Raw genomic sequence first — 12,447 nt, 5'->3', positions numbered from 1 at the left:
CAGCCAGGGTACACGCTCCCGATGCGGGGGTGAGAAGCCGTGGGCTTTGTTTTATCTGCCAGGGCCAAGGCAGGAGCACACACCGGCTCACACACCCTCTGCAAAGGTTATTCATCACCACAGCAACCTCCAAACAAAGGTGGGAGCCAAGTCAAGCTGGCTGGCTTCACCCAGCCCCGTCCCGCGGATGGCAGAGGGCGAAGGCGCTCTCCGCTTGCGCCCTACAGGAGACTTAATTGCTTGGGTTTGTTTTAATGTCATTGGATCTCACAGTTCCACTTTCAGCATCCCAGAGCACAGAATGGCCACAACGGATGCGTTGGACAATAAAATTCTTCTACAGGCCCAGATAAAAGGAGAGAGGAGACACACAAGTCCTTCTTGCCACGTTGTGAGCAAGCACCGCGTTCCATCAGTGTCGCCCCACGCGCTTCCCTAGGTACCAGGAACAGCTGCTGTAAAATAAACACCCCACCTAGACCCAAGAAAACCCCATTCTGTCCTTCCTCTCCCCTCACCACTTCTTTTCTTCACATCCCCTCTCACTCCACAGGACATTAACGATTTTGGACACGCTACGAAAACCCAACCGCGACAATAAAACTATCGCAAACTCAGCACAGATGAAAAGCAGAACGTCTTTTTTTTTTTTTTTTTCCCCCCCCCTAAATCCGGAAAGAACAAACCCTCGAGTCAGTGGAGGAAAGAGATTATGAACATATTTCTAAGCCTTTTCAACTACCAGCCAGGAGGAAAAAAAACGCTGTCTGTAATGACAAGCTGTCAACACTCTGCGGGCAGCACGGCTCTCATTTGTGACACTGAGCTTTCTCCTGCAGAGCCGGGCACACGGGCACCAGCAGCCAGCACCACATGCAACGACGACAACACTGAAAAACGCCCAGATTTCTCTACCTGTCCCAAAGCACATCCCCCACCTGAGCGGGTCAGGGTTTAAAATCCGGGTCTCGGGATTTAAAAAGATAGGGTAAGCGTTTGTTTTGAATTACAGGAGTAAATAAATAAATAAATAAATAAATAAATAAAAATCCAATGGTTTGTAGGAATTTTAGTTTTTTTAAATCAAAGCCACGGGTGATTGGAGCAGATAACAAAATCTCATTATCTCTCATTTACTCCTGTCAAGAAATAGAAGTTAAGTTTTGCTGTAGAAAAATCATCAGAAATACCCATTCAGCTTCAGTGGTTTTGGATCTAAGCAAAATTTATGCTAACAAAAGGGTGGTTTGATTTATACCAGTGGCGTAAGCTATAGTGTTTCTTGAGTTTCAAAAGAGTCATTGGCAGCTAACCATTAATCTTTTGCAGGTTTATGATGGTTTACAGTTCCTGTCAGTGTGTTTCAGCATCCAGCCACCTGAGGCAGGAGGTTCATTCACCTGGTTCTGCAACATTTCTATTATAGTCAGAGATTTGGTACTTCAAGGGAGCCTGTAGGAAAGATGAGGACAGATCTTTCCATCAGGGCCCACAGCAACAGGACAAGAGAGAATGGTTTTAAAGTAAAAGAAGGTTGAATTAGAATGGATATAAGGAAGTTTATTTACAATGAAGGTGGTAAAAGAGGTTACCCAGAGGGGTGGTGGCTGCCCCCATCCCTGGAAACACTCATGGCCGGGTTCGATGGGGCTCTGAGAAACCTGGTCTAGTTGAACTTGTCCCTTCCCATTGCAGGGAGGATGTACTAGATGGTCTTTAAAGATCCTCCCAATGTAAAATATTTCCTGATTCTATGATAACACTGTTCTGACACTATAATTAAGAAGAAATTTAAAAACAAACAAACAAGCAACAAAAAAAATTTTTTTTTTAAAAAAAAAGTGTAAGACAATTCAGTTTCCAGATGAAGCTTCAACCTATGGTTTCAAAAGTCCAGACTGCACTTGCAGGTAGCAAACAGCAATCCAGCAGAATTGCAAGCGAAGTGCAAAACACCACTCAAGCCCAAGGGCAGGACACTCCCCAGACACCCCGCACTTGAAGTTCTGGGCTCTACAGTGCTCTCAAAAGTAGGAAAAAAAAACCAAACAGCAAACTAAAACCCTGCCTTTGGGTTCACACGCATTTCCTAAGTGCAGCCACAGGCAAACCAAGCCCATGAACCTGGAGGTGCTGAGGGCAGGCTGTGATTGATGTCACAGCACAGTCACCGCCTGGCCTGGCGAGCTGGGCTCAGTCTTTATCCGTGCAGTGAATTTTCCACGCACTTTCCTGATCACCTGCAGTTTCAGAAGGAACCTCTCCACATGGAGATGCTTTTCCCACCCATGTTCCAGGGGAGCAAAGGTTTTTGCCTTCTCCCCCATGCCGGCATTCCATCTCGTGAGTCAGACTGAGAGCTCAGACACAACACACAGACGTTTGTCCTAAACTGGTGTCCCCCTGACCAAGACACAGATATTCCATTGAAATTATCTGGCTTCTAGAAAAATCTGTGGTCTTGAACTTTTCATAATTGAAAATGCTTACAGGTGAAAAAGAAGTGCACCTACCCAAGTGATAATGATTTTAAATAAAAAAAGTTTAATAACTCCCTTTCTTTCTCTATTTCTACACACCATGAAAAATCAATTGCTACATTTTTAAAACCTTTCTCCTCCAAGGCTGCTGCTGTTAGCACTGAGGTTGCTGTATTATTTAAGTGCTGGGGTTCAGAGTTCTCCAGCAGCAGAAAGGAACTGCATCTACCTTCAGTGACTCCCAAGACAGCAGCTGTTTATGCTTGAACTGAAGCAGGAAGAGCAGCAGCAATAAATAGGAAAGGAACCTAAGGACAGGTATGTTCCAGCTTGCAGTGGTTACGTGACAACAACGCCAAATTCGTTTTCCTAAACTTTCCGTTCATTAAATCCTACTTATTTTAGTCTGGCTTAACAGGCTACTGGACCTTGAAATAATGTGCTTGTACTCCTCGCTCTGCCTTTGCCTCCTCCAGCATGAAGCAGAATTACCCTCATAATTTTTCAGGCCAGGGTGATTTTCCAGCTCTGTTGCATGTATAGCTCAGGACAGCACTGACCTTCAGGTTTTTGTCCAAATATTCCAACGAGCCCTTTTTAACAACGTGGCAAGAACCTGAAAGGGCCAGACAAGTGCCCTGGATGCATTTTACCCTTCCTGCACTCATCCTCCAACCTGCTCCACAGGAGACCTTCAGGCAGTTCTGCCTGAAGCACAAAGCCCCCACTCTGATATTCACAGGATAATTCAGCTGAGCTGCGTCCTGCTGATGCTCTAATGGGTTCCTATCCATGTTCAGAGGGGCCATCTCCCCCAAATCCCACAGAGGTTTTTAAATGATTAGCTATAGCTAAGGGCGCATATGTTGTTTTTAATAGCAAACGTGAGTTTTACAGGCCAGGCTGCATCTCATCAATAATCCCTCGGTGCCACACTCCCAGGAAAACAGCAGTCAGCCCAGCATGGCAGGGTCTTAAATAAAGCAGGGTGTTGCAAGGTGTAAGGCAGCTCTCCACACATTTGCTGTCAGAGAATCACAGCATTTCAGCTTCTGGAAGAAGCAGATTGCCATTGTTTTATCAGGGAAAAATCACAGACTGGAAAAACCGACTAAAAAAACCGCCTTCCCCCTAAAAAAAAAAAAAAAAATAATTGCTAGCTGTTATCTTTTGTGGAGGGGTTATGTCTAGTACTGAGCTGGGAACAGGATCACGCCTCAGAGGTCAGAACAAGCTCCCTCTTTTCTTTACAGGGCATCTTCAAAAGGGAGCTGGGGATGAAGCTTGTCTGCACGCAGCCACGCAGAGATTTAAGCAGGAAAAAAAAACAAAACAAATCACTACCCAAAAAACTACCCAAAGCACTTACATAAAAGGCTTTGGGTAGTTTCATTTTCTATTCAGCTGGAAAGGGAGTGAACCCAGCACGCACACACGCATTTTTAATCACCCTTGTGCTGACAGCAGCCAGTCACTACTTCTGTTATCAGAACCTCACAGCTTGGATTTCCAGGGTGTGAAGCGCTGAGGAAGAGGGTATAAAATCTCCTCTGGTTAAAAAAGAACATTGATATCATCTAGTATAACACACAAACGCTCCAGAATTGAAGTCTGGCCTCACCAGGACGTTACTCATTCAGTGGAGGGAGAGGGGGAAATAATCCATAAACATACAAACAGTAAGGATTTCCTAAGATTAGCCGGCAACTCGGATCACTCTCGTTTTCTCTAAGCCCATCAGTCACACTCTGGGAAAAACAAGCAAGGCAGGCCAGTCTGTGCACCCAGAAACTTGGGAGTTTGCAACAGGCGCCAGATGTTAAAGAGGCAGAGAGGAAAGAGAGGAAAGAGAGGAGCTGTGCTGATGTACAACTCACCAGTGAGCACTTGTGCCAGTGCCACGTGCCTGGCTTTAAAACTTCAGCCCGGGTGGATGCTGTCCCTGCTCCTGCTTAATTCAGCTGGCTGGCATCTCTCCAGAGGCACTCAGAAGGCAGCTGCCCAGCAGGACAAATCACTGAAAACCAGAAAAGAAACAGGTTCAGCTTTGCAATTCCTCTGCACATTGCTCAGCGAGTTCAGCTTGCTAATCCCTGACATCTTAAAATGTAATTTCCCTCCGTGCACGACAGGGAGAAATACAGTGCTGGTTAGAGTTCATCCACTACTGTCAGTGTGGATTTCCTGAATGCCAGTAATAGGAGAAAGAACTCCTCTGTACAGCTAACAGGAACCTCATGGTGAGGAGAACTGAACCTCAAACCCTTCAAATTTTGGTACCCCACCTTAAAACCCTTCAAATTTTGGTACCCCTCAATTTCGAATCTGACATTCAGGAGTTAAGTCCTTTTCTATTTCATTTTTTTATTGATATCCAACATTTCATTCTAACTTAGTTGTAATACAAGTCACTTCCAGCTTGATAGCTGCACTATCCCAGGCACAGAGCAGTTCTTCAAATTTTAACAAATCTGACCAATTTACGGCAGAATTTACAAATTTCTCTCTCTAGCACTTCATTTTGGCATTATCCCAATTCTGTGACTTCTATGAGAGGTTCCATTTCCTCTCCTTTACAAGGTCATTTACAATAAACCCAATTAATAAAATTGCATAAATCCAATTAATTAAAACACACAGACCAATTTGATAGAGCGACAGAGCTAGAAAGCAGCAGCACCAAGTCAACTCATTGACAGGACAAGTGACAATAGGTCAGTTCAGCCAATCTGAATTGATCCAGTCGTTGCACATGGATGTAAAAAGGAAGTAGAATATTGAGGTAGTTTTGTACTAAACCTTAGAAATCTGCTTACTAACACGACCAGATTCTACTGGTGGTTTATCTGTTAATCTCCTCTTTCTGTTAAAAACGTAACATTTTAATGTTTGACGGGGAGATAAACAATTGACGTTTTTTCTGACCAGGAAACCCTGGTCAGAAGAAAAGGAGAAAAACACGTGGGCACAACACCTTAAGGTTGGTTGCCTTCCATTCATGAGCCTCGACCCTTCCCAGCTCAGGGACCTCGGGCAAGAATCTCCACCCTTCCATGCCCATTTCATTCCCTTCAAAACATGGATAAAGATATCCAAGAAAGAGAAGGAGCTACTGGAGACGGTCCAGCAAAGGGACGTTTTTGGAACCCCAGGAAATGAGAATTCCAGGCTTTCTGTGCTGCCAGGCTCTGACCCCCAAGCAAACACTGCATTGACCTGAGGCCATGGAGAAGGCTCCAAAAATTGAATGACAGCGCTGGGATTGTGGGTGTGGGGTTTGAATAGAAGTGTGTGATATCACAGGGTGCAAAACACAGAGTTTAAGGGTTTAGAATACAGGAATAGATATATAGCAGGATGGAGGATTTAGGGTGGAGGCTGAGTCCTTCTTTTTCACCTTCTTCATGGGTCTGGGTGGGATTTTGTAATTGGGTAGAAAAATCCGCATTGCAGACCGTAGGTGGTTGGTTATTGGGTTAAAAGTAAAAATAATTTAGGTGTCATTTCTTAATTGGACAAAAGGCCTTGTAGAGAAAGAGATACGTCTCCATTTTTAGTTAGCTAGAGGTGCTGAAGAACTCACTGTATGTGAGACTGTAATATAGATAAGAATTAATAAACATGTGAGTCCAAACAAGAAATACTGTCTTGAGCATTTAATCCCAACCCTGGCAAAAAAAAGATAAACACAACAGGACATAACGATGATGAGGGGTCTGGAGTGCCTGTCTCAAGAGAAGACTGTGGGAGCTGGGCCTGGTTAGTCCAGGGAAGAGAAAACTGAGAGGGGATCTCATAAATATAAATATAAATATAAATATAAATATAAATATAAATATAAATATAAACGTATCTCAAAGGGATGCTAAGAGGAGGGTGCCAGGCTCTTTTCAGTGGTGCCCACCGACAGGACAAACTAAAACACAATAAGTTCCCCCTTAACACAGGGAAGAAATTTAGAGCAAGGAGGGCAGAGCCCTGGAACAGCTGCCCAGGGAGGCTGTGGAATCGCCCATTCCTGGAGATTCCACAACCCACCTGTTCTTGTGTAACCTGCTCTACGTGACCCTGCCTTGGATGAACTCCTGAGGTCCCTTCCAACTCTAACTAATGATTCTGCAGTAAAAATAAAACCAGGATAGACTACACCTCATTTCTTTTCCAATAGTAACGTATAGTCTTAGTAGCCTCTTAAGTAGAAATTAATTCTTCTCAGTAGAATGGAAGACTAAAGAATTCTGCCAAGAAAAGGAAGTAGCAAACAGCAGCACACTCATTGTTTCCAGGCTCCTTATCTCTGAAATTTGGTACAGGTTTTGAGATTCTCATCCAAAAGCCAATGTAAAACAGAAAAGGAAAAAGCAGATTTCACTGGTGAGTTTCTGAGCTCCTCCTTGCTAATGTGACTCCTCTGTTTGCTGCCCTGGACATGAACACAGTTAATGAATAATGACTGTGCAAACAAAATATCAGACAATGATGGGAGGGGGAGGGAAGGGTGAAATGATTGTGTGGGAGGCTTGGATTGGATTTGGCAACAATTAGAAAAATTGATGCCCTTTTAATTATAGGAAAAGGCTTTGCTGGAAAGATAAGACTGACATGACATTCAAAATTAGTCTTTGGATTTAAATGTATGGAAATAGAAAGTTCAAAAGGTTGGGGCTCTCCATTGTGTTTTCCTTTTATGTTAAGAAACGTAGCTCCCAAAACCTACACCTAAATGTGTGTGTAAACCTTCAGCTCAACTCAAAGCTGTTACAGGACAGACTTGATTTGCTTTTCTCACTCTCTGGGAATATTATTTACTACATGTAGGACTTCCTCCTACAAGGTAAAAGCTATCTTTGTTTTCCCTTGTAGTAAGACCCCAAGCCAGTAGAAGTTACAGACACTTGAAGAATCAGTCCGATAATTTATTAACAACATTGAAGATCCTCCCCTAACTGGTTCCACCGAATATATTATCAAAAGAGGGCACCAGAGATTGCTCCCTGTTTGTTTAAGGTTGCACAGAGCACATTTCCTTCTCTGCTGTTATTCCCAGTTCCAGCAGCTCCTGCCAGATTCTCACCGGTGAGAAATTCCTGCTTCAAGCACACGAAATGCATTATCCCCGTACTCCTTTAGTAGCACAGCTTAATGACAACCTTTAAAAAGTTAAGAGGGGAAAGGACATTTCTCCACAAAACTCACACACATTTCCTCAGTCACAAAATAAATAAAAACCTCTTGCAGTTTTACTCCGTTCCTCCACAGCTCCTTTTCCTTCACATCACATTTACATCATCATTTCTACAATGAGATATAACCACTTCCAAATAAGCGCTAGAACATAAACCACATTTACTATCCTGAAAGTTATAATCACCGTTTCCATTACTCAGTATCTTTCAACAGCAGATCTCAAGTGGTGTTTAGAGGATTTAATCATGTTAAACTACCACTGCAGGTGTGAGTGACAAAGCAAAAAAACCACAATTACACGAGGCAGGATTTATCCAGGAAATATGGACTGTGATACTTAATCTTGCAAAATAACAGAGAGATAATTTAAAGTAAGGTATCTACAAAGAACGCTGTCTGTGCCAAGAGACTGTTTGTATTGGTTTTGCAAAGAGTGCACAGAATGTTCTTTTCCAAAGAACCACCAAACAAACTTCCTGAACCAATGTGAGTTTTCTTTTTTCGCTTGTATTTAATCCAAGTAAATGTGGCCCAGCCAAACTTATTTAATAAGAAGGGGGGGGGGGGGGGGAATCAATTAGTTTGGAATAGCCTTGTCTTGAAAAAGTACAATCATGCTTCAAAGTGAGCAAATCTAGAAGCACTGCTTCTCTGTGAAATTAGTAATAATAGTAGGGGAAGGGGTTTGTGACTGTTTTTAAAAACATTTCTTCCACAGCATTATAAGCAGCTGTAATTAACTCTCTTCCTTTTTGGTTTTTTTTTTTTTCTGTTTTTAATGCACACCAGCAGGGTTTGAGGATGTGGAAAAGAGAGAGGCAGTGTGTTGAGACGGTAAGGCAGCACACAGGAAAAAAAAAAGAACTTGAAATCATCACACCCCAGTTTAATTAACATCATATTTCGTTCCTAGATCAGTCATTTATGTAATCTAGGGGAAAAAAAATCAACAAAAAAACACCAACAAAATAAAAAAACCTGAACAACAACAGACACCTAAAGAAATCCAAAACCAATAAAAAACCTCTTCCAAATTCAGCTTTTACCTCTTTTGGCCTTTCGGGAGCTGATGGGTAAGTGCACAGGGAAAAGCCTTTTTGCAAGGCAAAGATAAAAGCATTACTGGTAAGGTCAAAAGAGACAACTTATCCTTCAGTGTGATGCATTTGTAATCCCTGTTTTAGAAGGACTAATGAAATTAAAATCAAAAGACATAATACACACCCTCTACCCCATGGGGAGATACTGAGACCCCCCCAAAAAACACATCAGTGTCTAACTCTGCAGCAGGTCTGCTGGCAGGTACATTTGTAAAAGCTCCTTGAACTAACAAAAATGCTCATTTCACCAGATGCACAATGCAAGAACACTTCCAGCATCTCTAAAAGTGCACTTTTTCCCCAGTTTTACCGTTTTCCCACTTGCCACACGAACGCCCGTCTCTTCTCTCCGATGGGCAAAGATGCTGCTTCATTCTGTCAGAATGCCAAAAGGAAAAGGAAGCCTCCACGCCACTCATGGACAAGTCAGACACTTAAAAGGTTCTATTCAACAATATAATTTCAAAATGCTGCATTGTAATTCCACTGTAGAATAGTTTTCCTACAGAGATGAATAAAATACCACCCAAGAGTGGGATGGATATAAAGAGAGACAGAAATCTGAGGGGAAGACAACAAAAGTACAAAATCTATTTCACGTTACTTACACTGATGCAAAGCTTTTTAAATCCAGACTGATGTCTAAAAGTTGTCCATTTTCATTGTCATAGGAGTTCAGAATTACTATAGATATTTATTATTATTATTGCCATCTTTTGAGTGTTTATACTTTCCTTGGCTCTGTACATCAATGTCAGACCTGGTTTATTCACAGCCACATATTTCAGTGACTATTGTCACAAGCTGGTTCCTTGTTTGCTTCTGCATTTTTTTCAGCTTCAGCTCCTCACAGGGTAGACAATGAAACCTGTTTTTACTTTTAGATTCCTCCTGCCACAATGTTTGGTTTTCAAACTCTGCAAGGATCAGGTTTAATAAATTTAAAAAATCAATCAGTACTATTTTTATTTTGAAATAGGAGACAAATTACATTAGTCTCAGGTATTATAAAAATTCTTTTCATCTATTCAGCTTGGATCCACTTCTGAACCTCAGTGCATTAAAATTACTCTGTCAAATACACTCCTAAGTAAACCCTTATTCTAACTGCTAGAAGCATATCTCAGTAGAAACCCTACAATTATTATTTTTTTCAGATGAAGCAAAGAGAGATCATTAATTTAAAGAAAAACTCTCCAGAAGCGAAGTTTCTGCTTTCCTGAAGTCAACACACAGTTGGTCTTACTACAAAAGGCAAACCTGCCTCTTTGGATAGGGGGTAAGCAAACCCAAGTGAGAGCAGGATGTTATTTAGGAAGATCAGATTATTGCCCTCAAACAGATTGGAAGGATGAGCACTGCAATGGGAAACAGACACTGGGTGTGTTTAATTTAATCACTGGTGTGATTAAATACACCACCCACTCCCCACAAAGGGACATCGTAAAATTGGGAATGCTCTTGAAAACTGCACCAGTCCCCACACCTTTGACAAGGACTGACGTAGCTTAAGAGACGTGTGGGAAGCAGCAAATGTGGCCCCAGAAAAAGCAGCAAGAAAAATAATTTGGGCTTTGGAAAGGAGCAGGAGAGTGCAAGAAGGGGTTGGTTTGTTACTAGTCACTCTGAAACGTGAGCAGAAATGCTCAGCCCTTGATTCTCAAGCTTAGCAGCTTTGGTGGGACTTGGGGAACATTCTAAATACCAATTTCCAGATATTGCCTTGTGGCAAAAACACCCATCACATCCCTGTTCACCTTTTGCGTTCCCTCTGCACCACCCAAAGACACTGCATTTATTTCAGGGTTTTTTTTTCCATCCTGTCACTGGCTTAGAAGGGGAGGGTGTTTGTCACAGATGCTGCATTTTTCCGGAAAATGAATTCAATCCCCAATTTTTTGGTGGGGAAAGAAAAGGAGAAAAAAAAAAAACAAACCCAACCCCACCACCAACCCCAAAAAAGAAGAAAACCCCTCCAAACAAAACAAACCCCCCACAAAAAACAAACACGTGGCATTCCAGAGAAACAGGGACCAGACCAGTGTAAAACAAAATCCATCCTTGACACATCTCAGCACTAGAGATCTAGAGATTACCGAAGTGTCCACAGTGCTCAGTAGCAAAGCAAATTAATTTCCCAGCTGTCTGCCATCAAGTCCTTCCCTTGCTGGCCCTCTTGTAAAATGAGAGCTGAAATAATCCAGGCAACTGCCCTGCTGTAGCCTGAAAAGTCAGGCTCTCTGGCTTCTTCAGAAGGGCAAAGCACACCATTAAAAAATGCCCAGTATTCATGTGAAAATTTAACAAAGAAGCTTGTTAAAAAAAAAAAAATATTCCAACCTTGCCTTGTGCAAATTTATTATAGCTCATCTGTTGTGTGAGACTTCTCAAGAGGTGGAAGGAGGAAGCCAAAAAACAGGGATGCCTTTGAAGGCACGGAGGAACAGTCAGTGACTCCATAGTTAAGAAAACTCGGGGCCAAAAGGGGAATGACAGAACATTTGGTTCAGACTGGTATAAATTAAATACTGTAAGATTAGGAGCCTGGCCCTTCCTAGCGCTGGGGGACTGTATCATCAGGAAGATCTCAAATCTTTTCTGCTTATTAAGGAAGGCACAAATTCGGGCAGCCCTTTGAAATCACTTCCTCAAAGGAAAGCAGAGGGGTTTTCACATCAATACACCTACAGACATCCACCACATTACGGCCACTGCGGTCCTGAAAGTTATTTTAAGCATGGTCTGTAGTAATAAATCAGTTTTAGTGCCAGTAATTTTCTCTTTGTAGCTGAGAAGGAGGGGAAGTTTCCCCACCATGATGTAATCAGAAGTTACTTTGAAACGATATAAAAACTTAGATTCATTAATTTTTTATCCCAAGAGAAGACAGAGCACACCATGGACCTCTTGAACACCTAAAACTTCTACCGACCTCTTAACTTCTTTTCCTGTGCTCATGCACATCAAATCACATTGTTTATGGACAATTAGAAAACCAGACCAGCAGGAACTGCTGAAGAGCACCACTTACCCGGGAATCACAAAGGAGTCACGGCATCGAGACATCTGCATGCCAGAATTTCCAGCCCACCTCTTCATTTTCCCAAATGTCCTTTCTCAGCTTTGCCTTTACCCTCATCCCCGGTTAGAATCCCTGACTGGCTCAGCCAGTCCCCTGGGATCAAAGCACTGCCCTCTTGGTGATGTTTTCCAGTCTCTTCTGACATTGCCCACCAAAGGCAGGAAAACCTCTGCTCTGACTCAAAGCAGCCTGTTACAAAATTCAGCCACTTGGACCTTTTTATCTTCTACTCCATCCCTGGTACTGACCACAGCCCCTGAACCCTTCATTATTGACCTCCACTTCACCAATTAATGGTTTATTACAAATGCAATGAAGCACATTAAATCACATGCTAAGGTTAAATCTACCTAAAAAAAGAAAAAAAAAAAAAAAAATCAATTCAACTATGAAAAGCAAGGTTTGTAATAGCCTTTATTAGCCTAGTAATGCATGTTGGGGGGGAAAAAGGGGAAAAGAAAAAGAGAGCAAACCTGTTTTCAGGCCGACTATTGGGTCCAAGAAAAAAAAAAAGTGACGTTATTTTGAAAAGAAGACTCAAGAACCTAATAGTGTACAACAAGGACAAGGTGGCAGTTCCCTTAGAGCTGCTCTGTTC

General features: G+C 42.3%; 1 protein-coding gene across 5 annotated transcripts in view; it reads right to left on the bottom strand.

The window, feature by feature from the left end:
* The window catches only part of EPS8 (epidermal growth factor receptor pathway substrate 8), a 125,916-nt gene that overhangs the window by 88,490 nt on the left and 24,979 nt on the right, over positions 1–12,447 (bottom strand). For all 5 annotated transcript variants that reach the window (XM_040061934.2, XM_040061933.2, XM_058420208.1 and 2 more), the window contains exon 2: positions 4,358–4,497. The gene's annotated coding sequence lies outside the window, so the exon portion shown is untranslated. The remainder of the gene's footprint in view (positions 1–4,357; positions 4,498–12,447) is intronic.

This window comes from Hirundo rustica, chromosome 4 (assembly GCF_015227805.2).
Source record: "Hirundo rustica isolate bHirRus1 chromosome 4, bHirRus1.pri.v3, whole genome shotgun sequence".
In the NCBI taxonomy this organism is placed as follows: domain Eukaryota; kingdom Metazoa; phylum Chordata; class Aves; order Passeriformes; family Hirundinidae; genus Hirundo; species Hirundo rustica.
Note: the sequence above shows the minus strand (reverse complement) of the source record. Positions and strands in the feature narration are given on the sequence as shown.